This window comes from Vulpes vulpes, chromosome X (genome assembly GCF_048418805.1).
Source record: "Vulpes vulpes isolate BD-2025 chromosome X, VulVul3, whole genome shotgun sequence".
NCBI lineage: Eukaryota > Metazoa > Chordata > Mammalia > Carnivora > Canidae > Vulpes > Vulpes vulpes.
In genome coordinates, this window is record NC_132796.1 from 2,526,062 (window position 1) to 2,539,836 (window position 13,775).

At 42.7% G+C, this 13,775-nt stretch overlaps 1 long non-coding RNA gene across 4 annotated transcripts in view; it reads right to left on the bottom strand.

Moving 5' to 3' along the window:
* Positions 1-13,504, bottom strand: part of LOC112908944 (uncharacterized) — a 270,893-nt gene extending 257,389 nt beyond the window's left edge. The window contains exons 1-2 of one of the 4 annotated variants that reach the window (XR_011998324.1): positions 13,181-13,504; positions 1,851-1,968 (exon numbers count right to left, since the gene is read on the bottom strand). This is a non-coding gene — a long non-coding RNA (uncharacterized lncRNA). Of the gene's footprint in view, positions 1-1,850; positions 1,969-13,084 lie in introns of all 4 variants that reach the window. The other 3 variants (XR_011998325.1, XR_011998323.1, XR_003233024.2) reach the window with 3 other exon arrangements.
* Positions 13,505-13,775: the final 271 nt, after the last annotated feature.

The following is a 13,775-nucleotide window of genomic DNA, read 5'->3' on the forward strand; positions in this document are numbered from 1 at the left end:
AGCACAGGGCATTTTTAGGAGTCAGAGACTGTCCTGGACGGACAAAGGAGTACCCAGTTCATCGTCAGGGAAATTAAGACGGAGAATATAAAGTAGCACCCAAGGTGCACATGCTGTAGGCAAGCATGTGGACGGGGGATCGTGTAGGAGCTCGCCGATGCCTTATCGCTGCTCAGTTCACTGCTGTCTTCGTGCAGGTTTGAACTGAGGGCCAGGTTTCTGCACCTGCTATGTACAGACACCCAACCTGGAGGACGCCAAGGGATCCACGTCACCTTGACTCTACGGTGAAGAGTGGGACTCTCAGCAGACTGTGGAAATGGGGAGACTTTCAGGTTCTGGGAAAGCAAGGCTCTGTGGCCTTGGGCAGGGTACGGGCATTTGTGGCCACATCATGAGGCTACCCCGTGAAACTCCTATGGCTGTTGCCTGTTGACGTACACTCTGCGAGGCTCAGGCTGTATGGAGGAGGGATTGTCCCTGCTTCTGACAAGGAGAGCGACAAGACAGGGAGAAAATGACCAACGAAGAATCTCATGGCACCAGAGCAGAGCCGTCTCCCCCCTTACGTACACACATCTTGTGCTGTTACCTGTGCAAACACCTGCATTCTCCCCCTTGCACTTGACAGTGGGACAATTCGAGTGCAAATAGGAATACAGAAACACTACAGACATCGCCACTTCACTACCAAGCAGCATCATAACCATGCGGACAACCATCAGTGAGAATGGCCCTTGAGAATTTTTTAATCCCACAAAACACACAGACCGTTGATACGTAAATTCCAAAACGACTCTGTATCCATTCTCTATCCCCAACATTGTATCCCTGCTCAAAGGTCAAAAAAATCCCATCCACATGTTACCATTCCTCCCACCCATATGTCAGATTTCTACTATAAAGCTGTATAACAATCCAGGATCCATACTTTGTATACTCCCACGACAATTCAACCATATACTGCGGAACCACTTTGGCAACATTTTACTTGATACATTTTACATCTACCGAGGTTCCTATAACAGACAGTAACTCAGTGTCTCGATTGCTAATTATATTCTCCACGGCACCCTACTCTCCTGGAGCATCCTCATTGCTTTCGCCCTTTGTTAAATCGACGCACGCGTCATGAAGGAAATGCCGTTTTACTTTTCTCTGCACTGGGTGCCCATGAGTGAGTCTCTGTGCGGGTTGTATGTGCAGAACTGGAATTGCAGCGTATAAGCGATCCAGTTTTGACGGGAGAATACGTATGTGTTGTGGAGAAGTTACACACCCACAGCGGGTTAAAAATATTCCAACGGATGCTAAGAATGGGGGACATTGGTGTAGGGCTGAGGCACTGCTGCTCTTGTCCGTACCCCCGACTATTTGATGAATTATGGTCCACAGGGCTTCGCCTCTGAAGTTATCATTTACCTCTTTGCAATTATCATGTATCTGCAGGAGATACTTTGAGACCATGAACATACTGCCTTTCTCCTCAACTCTGTGCCCAAAAATTTCACCATTTACTGGGGGACATTGGCTACAATAATTATTTCTGTGGTATTTTGGCTAAAGCTGACTTTATATTGGCCTCATCCCTTCAAGAGGAATTGACTGAAATTCTTCTGTACGGTAGAGCTGTCCTGTTACCCATTTACTCATTAAATCATAGCCAATGGCTGCACAAAATATGTTGATTTTCATGTTAACACCAATGGGTTATCCTTCAGCCCTCTTGTTATTCCTTTGCCCATTTCCCCAGCTTTTGATACTGAAAACTCCTTCAGTTTGGCGACTGTGCTCTTCCAACCAAACGTCAGACAGATGCACATGGAGAGATATTCCACAAAACAACTTACCATTATTCTTCACAAGGATTCAGGTCACGGAAGATCATGGAAGATATAGGAGTTTCGCCACACGGGAGGAGAGTAAGTGGCCGTGACAAGTATGCCACGTGGGAGCCCAGATGAGATCCTGGAACAGGAAAAAAAAACATATTAAAAAATGCCATTTGGGGCACCTGGGTGGCTCAGGCCATTGAGTATCGGATTCTTGGTCTCAGCTCAGGTCTTGATCTCTGGGTCATGAGCTCAAGCCTTGCACGGAGTTCCACACTGGGCGTGGAACCTAAAATATATAGCATTTGAATTACATGTGTAGCCTAATTAACAGCACTGTACCAAAGTGAATTTGTGAGTTCTGCTCAATGTACCATGGTTACAAAGGCAGTGTTGGACGAAGCAGAGGACGGGCAAGACGCCACGACCCCATTGCCCCATCCAAGTCTCATGGCCAGTCTCCGTTTTTCCTAATCCACTATGCAGTTCCTGAGATTTGCTTATCTTTTGTGATGACGTAGGTTTCCTATGTTTGCACCGACACTGCAATGATATTTTAAATTAAATCATATGGACGCTACTAGGGAGTATTAGGGATAAAAATCTCCTTAAATGTTGTCTCTTCCCCACACATGAATCCTGTGACATTATCTGACGTAGTCTCCTTGCAGCTTACATAAAGAGCCGACCCTTTTACTAACAAAGTGGCCTCAACAAACAAACAAAAACTTGCACATATTTTTATGTGAAGGGGGTGAAAACAAATCAAGAAACTTTGGATTCTCAATGCACCCAAACACAACTAATTCAAATACACTCTGCAAAGGGTATTTCATCAGGCAATGTGGATGCTTGGTCATCACTAAGTATTATGAAGCTCTTTGAATTCAGATTGAAGGTATCGTGTGACAAACGTTATCTCTGCCTTTGTTTTAGAGCGGCCGTCATTTTTTTTCATCATGAGAACTGTTGGGATTTGTCTCAATCCGTGCAGAGGTGACAGGAATGCCTTCAGTGTCTGGATACTTCAAAGATGGAAATGCCCAGTGCTTGCGTCTTATGTTTTCAGAATTCAGTAGAGCAGCCACCAGGTAAAAAAAGGAAAACAAAAATTGACGAAATTGCACTGAACACCCTGCTTGGGAAACGTGGGGCCCTGTTCATTTCCTGCTTTCACCTACTATTCCAAACACCTGTATTTGTCATGTCTCCTTCCCAACACAGCTGTTCAAACAGCGAAGAAAATTCAAGCCCGTCCCCTTCGTTTTGACTCTATTTCCTGTGTTCTTGGTTTCTTGCCGTACCCTTTGGTTGTATGACCTCTTTGCATTATTATAATTTTTGTTGCATGGGAGGTAATCAAATAGTTGGTTACACATGCAGCTTTGTTTCTGCACATGAGACTTGGCTAAAGATCAAGCATCTATTTATCTGATAATATGCTCAATGTCAGGGCAGCCCCTGTGGCTCAGCGGTTTAGCGCCACGTTCGGCCTGGAGTGTGATCCTGGAGACCCGGGATGGAGTCCCATGTTGTGTTACCTGCATGGAGCCTGCTTCTCCCTCTGCCATGAATAAATAATAAATAAATAAAATCTTTAAAAATATATATATGCTCAACGTCAGAAATGCTTGAAGACCCATCTACCACAAGGTCTGCGCTTGAGGAGCACTGGGGATGTAACCGTCCAGCGTTGAAGACCTTCTGCAGGATGCAGACGACATTTATAGGGTCAACACAGGTGACAGTTGAAGAGAAGGTGATCAAAACAGCCCTAATAAAATGGAGGAGCATCATTAGTACAAGTTATTCAGTCTCAAAAGTTGTACAGGTACGATGCAAAGGGATGCGTTCCTCATCATGTGGGTGAAGTGGTGCGACTTAGTGAATCGACTCAGAAATTGAGATAATGCAGCAACAGGTCAGCCATCGGGTCAAACATCACAAAAAGGAATAGAAACAGGGCAGCCTGGGTGGCTCAGCGGTTTGGCGCTGCCTTGGGCCCAGGGTGTGATCCTGGAGACCTGGGATCGAGTCCCATGTCAGGCTCCCTGCATGGAGCCTGCTTCTCCCTCTGCCTGTGTCTCTGCCTCTCTCTCTCTGTGTGTCTCATGAGTAAATAAATAAAATCTTTAAAAAGAAAAAAAAGGAATAGAAACAGTGTGCGGTGGACACAGGTGGGGTAGAACCTGAAGACAGGTTTACAAGAACGTGGTGAAAGTTTGCAAATTCGCTTTTCCCCGTTGTGCCCCGACCCTGGGCTCCTGGCCGGGCACACCTTGAAAAGCTTATGTATTTACATCCAGAGTTTCCTGTTCTCTCTTCCTATTTATTAGAGGAGGCTGGAGGACTTCTAAAGGGCCTTTGGTCACCAGGGAACTAGCTCAGATGTCTGGAATTTTGAACCCAAATAACATGAAACCAGCGGCATCGACTGTCGGATGTATGACCAGGAAACTCCTGGAGGTGGGAGGTAAAAATTGGGAGACAAAGATGAACATGCCAGCGAGGATGCACCTGACATTCAGAGTATTCCATGCATCAAACCCGGTTTTTTCTCTGTGTGTGTGTGTGATGTCTCTAAAACCACTTATCTGCCTTGAAAATCCAAAACCAATTGGAAACGATGTTTCCTAAGTTTTGTTCTCTCTCCCCAACCACAACCCCCCATACAAGGAGACTTAATTCCTGCATTTCCTGGCTATTGGAGGACTTGTGCAGGAGTCAGGACCTCTTAGTCCCCCCCCCCCCCCAGGTGTGAACACAGCAGTGGACAGACAATCTGGACATCAGGGATGGTGGTTTATGACCGACGGTTCTGATTTCAGGACGACTCAAGGAATCTCCTCAGGAGAATGAGTTCCATAAATGCTCAGATTAGTGTTCTTAGCATTGATTTTCACCCAACACATCCTTTTTGGGATGCTCCTTAATTGTGAGGAGAATCTGGTGAGTCATTAATCAATGACGGAGGGACGCGTGTCCAATGCCTCCTGAATGTGTCCAACTCCTCTCTTCTTTATCTTCTTGTCCTTGTAGATAAGGGTTGGCCAACGGCAATATTACCTGGGTATTTCTAGGCTACTTAAATTTACCCTGGAATAGAAGTGAACACTATCTCCATGTAGGACAATATTGTTTATGTGCAATTTGGGTGCCGAAGCTTTCCTGCTAATGCAGGGCATATTTTCAGCAAAAGCCTTTTTTATTCTTTAAACAAATATTTGCTTTTCCTCTTAAGCAAAGGTTCACAAAACATGGCCCTACGTTTTATGGAAATATTCACCCTCATCTGTGAAAAGTCTGAACCTAAATAAAGCTAAATTTATTTTAACAGGTACGTCTGAGATGTTTTATCTTGGGGCACATGATGAAGACAGACCACGCTCACTTTTCCCATTTCTAAAAAGAAATGTGTACTTTGTTATAAATTTTGACACTTTTTCGAATTGACAGGTTGCCTCATTGCGAATAAAAACATTCTATGTTTCGATGGCCAGGAGGGATATATTGAAACTTAAAAGGACTGATGGGAAGCCCGAACCAGCTAATGAAAAAATACTTTGCAGATGGTTCAAAATCTTCGTATTCTTACGAATCTGTTGTGTGCAAACTAACTTTCATGTGCCTCAATCAATAAATGACAGGTTCTGGGTGTTCAGGGAGACAGTCGTGATGACAACCACGTCTGTCTTTCTAGCCAGAGGCCTTGACAATTCATTTCTTCATTACTACCTTTCTCAGAAGCCAGATTGAGAGGAAACCTAATGTTCCCTGAATTCAAAATGAGACTCTAGAAGGCATCTCCCCAAAATAGGTTTCGGTAGATGGGGACACGGGTAGGTGGGGACATCCATCTTCCAAATTGTCCATCGTCACAGAAGAGGCCAGAGTATTACTAAGAGATTGGCTGCAGTAAACACTGTAGCACAAGAGCCAGATCAAAACACAAAGTTCTCATCTCAAAGTGCATTTCTTATTTTTAAAAATATTTTTTTATTCATAAGAGACACACAGAGAGAGGCAGAGACACAGGCAGAAGGAGAAGCAGGCTCCATCCGGGGAGCCTGATGCGGAACTCGATCCCAGGACCCCGGGATCATGACCTGAGCCAAAGGTAGATGCTCAACCACTGAGCCACCCAGGTGCCCCTCAAAATGGATTTTTTCCACAAAAGGGAGGAAGGCATTTATCCCCATTTTGCAAAGTTTGTTTCTACCATTTCACGATCTTTAACATTAGAATTTCAGAAATTCCTCCAAGGACCCCTAGGATTTCTGTTCATATCCCTCCAAAATAATAAAACCACTTTGAAATGTTCTCTTTTAGAGATTTGCTCAAGTGCCTTATGGTGGTGTGTGATTTGGCTTCCCTACCGCATTTCCCCCCAAAGTCTCCTTATTCACGGGCTTTCTTTTTCCCCCTGCAGTGAGAAGCAACACATTAATGGAAGAAAAATGCAAAGCATGGTAAAGAAGTTGCCATGGTTTCCCAGATCCCCACCAGCTACGGTATCTAAAATTATGAGAAGTCGGAGTGCCTGGATGGCTCAGCTGGTTATCATCTGTCTTCAGCTCAGGTCATGATCTCAGGGTCCTGGGACTGAGTCCCACATCGGGCTCCCTGTTCAGTGCGGAGCCTGCTTCTTCCTCTTCCTCTACTGCTCCTCCTGCCTGTGCACTATTTCTCTCAAATAAGTAAAAAATAATCCCAGAGGTAACTCAAGATCCTGACCTGAGTCAAAGGCAGACGCTTAACCGACTGAACCACCCAGATGCCCCTACTATTGTTTTTGAAAAAGTTTAATCATGCTTATTACATTTGGGGGATGATAAACAGTTCAAGAAGATATTTGGATGATGTTACATATTTTTAAGTAAGTCTACTTAAAAGAAAAATGAAGAGAGAGACAAATCCATGCAGTATAGTGTTTGCACACAGCTCAGATATGAACCCACCCTTACCTGGTGCATTTGTTTTCCACAAAGGAATTAATTACTAACTGAAAATTAATTCTCGGGCAGCCTGGGTGGCTCAGCAGTTTAGCGCCGCCTTTAGCCCAGGGCATGATCCTGGAGACCCAGGATCGAGTCCCACGTCGGGCTCCCTGCATGGAGCCTGCTTCTCCCTCTGCCTGTGTCTCTGCCTCCCTCTCTCTCTGTGTCTCTCATGAATAAATAAAAAAATATTTCAAAAGAGTCTAAATAAATAAATAAATAAAATAAAATAAAATAAAATAAAATAAAATAAAAATTGATTCTCCATCAACCAAACCATGTTGATGGAGAAACAAAGTCTTTTAAACAAGTAGTAAAGGGGAAACTTGATATTCCTAGGAAAAAATGCCATGTAAAGCAATTGTCCACATTACAATCACTGGACATGCCATATATACCTACATATAGAGATGATAGATAGATAGATAGATAGATAGATAGATAGATAGATAGATAGACAGCAAATGATGATAGGTGATTGGGTGGATTGACGGATGGATGGTGGGTGGATTGACGGATGGATGGATGGATGGGCATGTAGCTAGAGAGAGATGGAAGGATGGATGGATGGATGGATGGATGGATGGATGGATGAATGGGCATGCAGCTGGGTGGATAGATAGATAGATAGATAGATAGATAGATAGATAGATAGATGATAGAATCGATGGATAGATAGGTAGATGGATGGATAGATGGATGGATGGATGGATGGATGGATAGATAGATAGATAGATAGATAGATAGATAGATATACAGGTAGATCTTTACCAAGAGGCACTCACCAACATGAATCAATGAATTCAATTGTTACCACTCAATCGAATTACTTGTGTCCACTTTAAAATTACACACTTTCCAAGTCGGGATATTTAAATAATGTTGAATATGGGCAGCCCCAGTGGCTCAGCGGTTTAGCGCCAGGGGCTTCAGTCCAGGGCGTGATCCTGGAGACCCAGGATCAAGTCCCATGTGGGGTTCCCTGCATGGAGCCTGCTTCTCCCTCTGCCTGTGTCTCTGCCTCTGTGTGTGTGTGTCTTTTTCATGAATAAATAAATAAAATCTTAAAAAATAATAATAATAATGTTGAATATAATAGTCCTCTATCAAAAAGGGTAGAGAATTTCGTAGCCTGCACACAGTTTAGCTACACAATCTGCTAAACTGTAACTTTTGTTTGGGCAGGGAAACTTTTTTTCTTCCTTTGGAAAACTTCATTTCTAATTGCTGTATTGGAGTGATTTTTCTTAGGTATACGATATATAAGAGTTTCGGCTGCATGAACAAATACCTAAATGCTTCACCATACACTTTCCCTCATTTATTCCATATACGGAACCAAAGAAATTACAAAGGGTAAATCTATGTGTATCTATCTAGATATTGTATTTATATATGTGCATAAACAAGTGATAGGTCATGGGAGTGCATGCTGGACATTTCCTAAGAACTGATTTCATCCTATGACAGGAGCTGGTCCTCAATCATGAAGATTCAGGAACCCGGGTTTACAAATGCAAAGCAGAGCCATCATTACAGAGGAAGAAAACTCAAAATGACCAATGATCATGATGACACATACACGACGTCAGGATGCCAACATATTGACTTGTAATGCATGCCTCTCACTGAAAGTGGAATATTAAAAGAAAATTCTCAAAAAAAAAAGTGGAATATTAAAAGAAAATTCTCAAAAAAAAAAAAAAAAAAGAAAAAAAGAAAAGAAAACCCTCCATCAGTAGGCAGACTTCAATGGGTAGCAAAAGGATCACCTGAATTTTCTTCCCCCATACTCACAGAGCTGCTTTAGTGATCGAAATTCTCTTAATAAGCCTGATTCTGATAATCCCATGGAGTCTCCTGCAGAATAAAGGGTCTGGTAAACGGGCCTCTGATGTGTGACACGGTTATGCTGACGGGTTCTGTGTTCTTTCCCTATTCGTCCAAGTTTTCCTTCTGAGGGGCACAGACTATCCCTAAGCAGGTTAATACATTGCATCTACATTAAATCCACGGAGTAGATTGAAATAGGATCATCCACTGCATTTAGTGGGACTTCATATTTTCATGTTCTCTCGAGATGCTCAGGTCTCATTTCTGGAGGATGACATGTTTCTCGCCAATCTGAGTTTTCTAATTACTTAGGGGGGGGGGGAATCTCACTCCTCCATCCATGGAGCAGCTCCAGCTTGTAAAATGGCCTCATGCATATCCCTTCCATTTGTGCGTTTAAACCGTTTTTGTTCAGTTCCCCGCCTAAATTGTTGACTAATCTGGCTGTGCTCTGTTAAGCAGCTGACACATTTTAGTCGTATGTGAAACGACCCTCATATTCATTTGTAGTGGAGGAGTTGTTAGGCGCTTTATGACCCTTCTGGATGTAAGATACAATAAAATTGGAGGTCATTATCATTGCGGGGATCATCTTCCCTCTTTGGAATGGCTCCTGGCATTCCGAATTTCTAAGCAATCCCTGTAACCTTCCCTCCAACCACAAAGTCAACTGCCCATCCAAGGACCCAAGTCAACACGCCATTAGGAGAAAAATTCCTCTGCTATTGAACTTGATCAACAGGATTCAAAACCTTAGAGAGGCATCATTTCACCTACACTATTACACATATTTTAATCGGGTGCAAAGTTTAGAAGTGTCCATGCTGGGGAAAGCTTACGTTCTGCTCTCTGCTGACGTTAGAGGGGCAAACACCCACCTGTCTGCGACAGGGACAAAAGGCGGCAGGTGAGCCTTCTGGGATACAGCCAAGGTGGCTGTAACCTTGAGGTGATCACTGGGACCCAAGAAATAGCTTTGGAAGAAAGCCTACATCGTTCTGCAAGAACAAGAATGGAAAAACTTGGGAGATGCTGCCTTTGATCAAGGCCTGATGTTAGGGGAAGGGAAGAGGGCATCGCGGCAAACATAGTACACCTTGAGAGAAAGAAGAGTCTCTGCAGGTGACAGAGGTGCAAGATGAGGACTTCAAGGTTGGGAAAGAGCTATTTTGAGGAGAATTTTTGGTAGACACAGAAGGATTTATATTCAGGTCTTTGTGTCTAGGCCTGCTGACCACGGGTCTGTGCCTCTTGGAATAATAACGAAGCCACAACCTATTATTATCAGTCTAGGCAGAGTATATACTTCAAGTAGCACAGAGACAGTTGCTTCAGGGCATGCATCAAAATCCACTTTCTTTATCATTTGTCCTTTGCAAGACCTTCATGTCCCTTTTATTTCTTTTTTTAATAGACTTGATGTTTTTTAGAGCAGTTTGAGGTTCATGGCAAAATTGAGGGGAAGGTAGAGGGATTTCCCAAACACCCTCTGACAGAACTTACGCACGGCTTCTCCCCTTATCAACATTCCCACCAGATGGTGCATTGACTACAACTGATGAACCTGCATCAACACGTCATCATCACCCAGCATCTATCGTTTCCATAAGGGTTCACACCTGGCGTTGTGGATTTTGTGAGTTTTGATGAATGCATGATGGCATACATGCAGCATCAGAGCACCGCACACACCTTTTGTTTAAAAGCCATGAAGGAAAAAAAAAATTAAAAATTAAAAAATTAATTAAATAAATAAATAAATAAAAGCCATGAAGGGTCTCTCAGAGAATTTAAGAGAAAAATACAGAGCGTCGTGCTGATGGATATCAGGAAACTGAGCAATCGTTGGAAAAGAAGAGAAAGAAACATCTCTACGTGCCTCCAAAAAATGGTGAAGCAAGTCATGCATATTAAACAGGCCATTACTAAACCCTCCATTCCATGGATAGTTGAGCTATCAATTTCAAAGAACTTAAAATTTGCCCACGTTAGTTACCGTCTTTAATTTCATTATTTCTGGGGGTGCCTGGGTGGCTCAGTGGTTGAGCATCTGCCTTTGGCTCAGGTCGTGATCCTGGGGTCCTGGGATTGAGTCCCACAACAGGATCACCATGAGGACTTGTCTCTCCCTTTGCCTGAGTCTCTGCCTCTCTCTCTGTGTCTCATGAATAAATAAATAAAATCTTTTTTAAAAATTCATTATTTATGTTTATAGGGGCATGGCCACCATGTTGGTCAAATCTCTCAACAATGAAATGGTCCCTCTCTACTCCCACATTTTCCTAAGAGCTATATAGTGTTTCTATACCAATAGTCAATCCGCTACATAGTATTTCTTACGTAAAAAGTAATATATGCTTTCTAACATCTGTTATTTACATCCTGATGGTCTAGCTTGGTTTTTTTAGTTGTTACTTCGTGTCTAGAATCCAGTTTTGTAGTCCCGGAGATTTAAATAAGGGGAGGATTAAAATTGCTACCGTGGGCATTTCCCCAAAATGCCAACAGAAGTTCATCAATTTAGGGATTTTTTGCACCCTGAGCTATAAAAGGTGAAAACCCAACCTGATCCTTGACCTAGGGATGGCTCAGCTCCAAAATGCTAATCCTAGCCAACTCCTCCTCTCAAGTGTTTTTAAGGAACTCAACCATGGGAAAAATTAAGTATGATGAAAATATCAGAGATTTGCCGGAAGGTGTGACTTTATCACCACAGCCCTCTGACCTTATAAGCATCTAGATAGTGGAGCAGGTGTAAAAACAGAGCAGGATAAATACCAAATAAGTCGCTAAGGAGGGTACAGAACACGGTTACCCATAATAAAAAATAAACCAAAGCAACATAAAGGTCAGTTCACGTGGTCTTAAAAGTGAGATTTTTCATGAATTTCTGGTAAAAGGCCAAAATTGGGTTCTCTTTCATTTTTAACGTCTCTTTCCTAAGTACTCCATGGAGAGAGAAACCAGCACAAATCACAATCTAGCCATATCTTCTGCTTGTTTTGAGACCTGTGCATCTCTGATACTTTGAAAGGACTTTACAATTTACTTATTTATTTCAGTTTCTGTTGACTCCACAGCCGGAATGTCAAACAAGTGAGTTTTTAACTTTATGGGAGACAACTCCTGTCTTCGACATGTGGGATGATGAGTATTTCCAAAGGACTACTGGTGCTGGGTCGCCTCTCACATCAAACGCGGGCATTATCTACATGTTCATAGAATCTATCACCCCAACTCAATGCTTTTCGTTAACGCTGGAGTCTTATCAATAGTAATTTGTAATGTGGCCAAGCTCTGTTGAACTTGCTGCTGGATCTGTGAATAATCTAACTCTGCACAGATTATTACCCTTGATACATTTACTTATAATTTACTTGCAATCACTTCTACAATACCGAGAATAAGGTCCTAAATTGTACGTCGCCTCATGCATACCAACATCTTAATCAGCATATCGACATGTGAATATACTAGCACGTTTATACGTATCATGTTATTCTATATATATCAACATTATATAGCAATATTGTAAATAGGTTATCATAAAACTATATATATTTATATATCATACAAACCATGTATATTTATATATTATATTTATTCTATGTATATCAATATAATATGGCAGTATTGTAAATAGGTTATCATGCAAACCATATATATTTATAGAGGGAGATATATAAATACAAAGCCAATCGCAGTTTCTGAGATTACGGAAGACTGAAACACAGGAATTTAACTTTTTTTTTTTTTTATCCCACATCTTAGTGCGTTTGAACGTTTTCTTTTCCGTAACGAGTTACTGAATCTCAAGTAAATTGTTTAAGTGCTCCAAGATTGAATCTGGGCTCCAAGCTACTCCTAATGTATCACCATTTATTCATTTTCCATTTCAATCTGGGGGCACTTGTTTAGCTGTATTAACTTTGAAACCGTTGCACAGAATGAAATGTAATTTTGCCACCAGTCACGATTGAACAAACTGATACTTTCAACACCAAGAAAACCATCTGCCGATCCGCACAGTTTATTAATGGGATTCTGATGGCAGGCTTTTCATGATCATTAAGAACAAATTTTATTTTAAAATCCAATTCCCCACCACCATCTTCGGAATAAACTTTGAAGAAACCAACCAAGTTGTAAAACAAAACAAAAAACAAAACAACAAAAAACAGCATTTGAACATGCAAGCTATAGGGGGAAAGGATACAAAAGGAGAGAAAGAAAGAGCTAGGTAGCCTCTTCAAGGAGGTGGTAAGAGATTCCGGTCACCAATCCCATTGTGGGGAGGGGGCTTTCCCCCCACCATGGATTCCACTCAATTCTTACACACCTACACAGAGACAGCAACTGGTCCCACAGATCGGGGCTCAGCCCTACCCCACTCAAACATCAATCTCAAATCCAAGTTCTCACCTGTGCTTCTGGCCCACCAGCATCCCACGACCCCATCCTCCGGTTGAGTTAATCTCCTAGAACAGATCCCAGAGTTTAGGGAAACCTGTTCCTTACCGCATGGCCGGTTGATTATAACAGGATGTAACTCAGGAGCAGCCAGATGAAGAGATGCAGGAGGCCAGGTGTGGGGAAACGGTGCACAGCTCCCGTGGCCTCCCGGGTGCACCTTGGGCCCCAAACCTGCTCAAGTCTGCTGATCCGGAAGCTCTCTGAACCCCCTCCTCCTGGGTTCCTAGGGAGGCTTCACAACAGAGGCAGGATTGATTCCTTGGCCATTGGCCACTGAGTCACCTTCTAGCCCCTCCCTCTCCACAGAGGTCAAGCGGTGCAGCAGAAAGTTGCAACCTAAAAAAAAAAAAAGAAAAGAAAAGAAAGTTGCAACAGGCTGCAACTTTTGTTGAAACCAGCAACAGGCTGGTTCCCCTGGCAACCAGCCCCCATCCTAAAGTCACCTCATTAACTTAACAAAAGACACCTTTCCTGCTCCCGCCACAGGAAATACCAAGGGTTTTAGGAGCACGGTCCCAAAAACAGGGGTGGAGATCAAACTCAGATTCTTCTAAATCACAAGTACTTGCTTCCTTCCTCTTTCAAACCCCGTGAGGCCAAATTCAGGCAAATGCTTTTTGTATCAAGGAAAAAAAAAAAT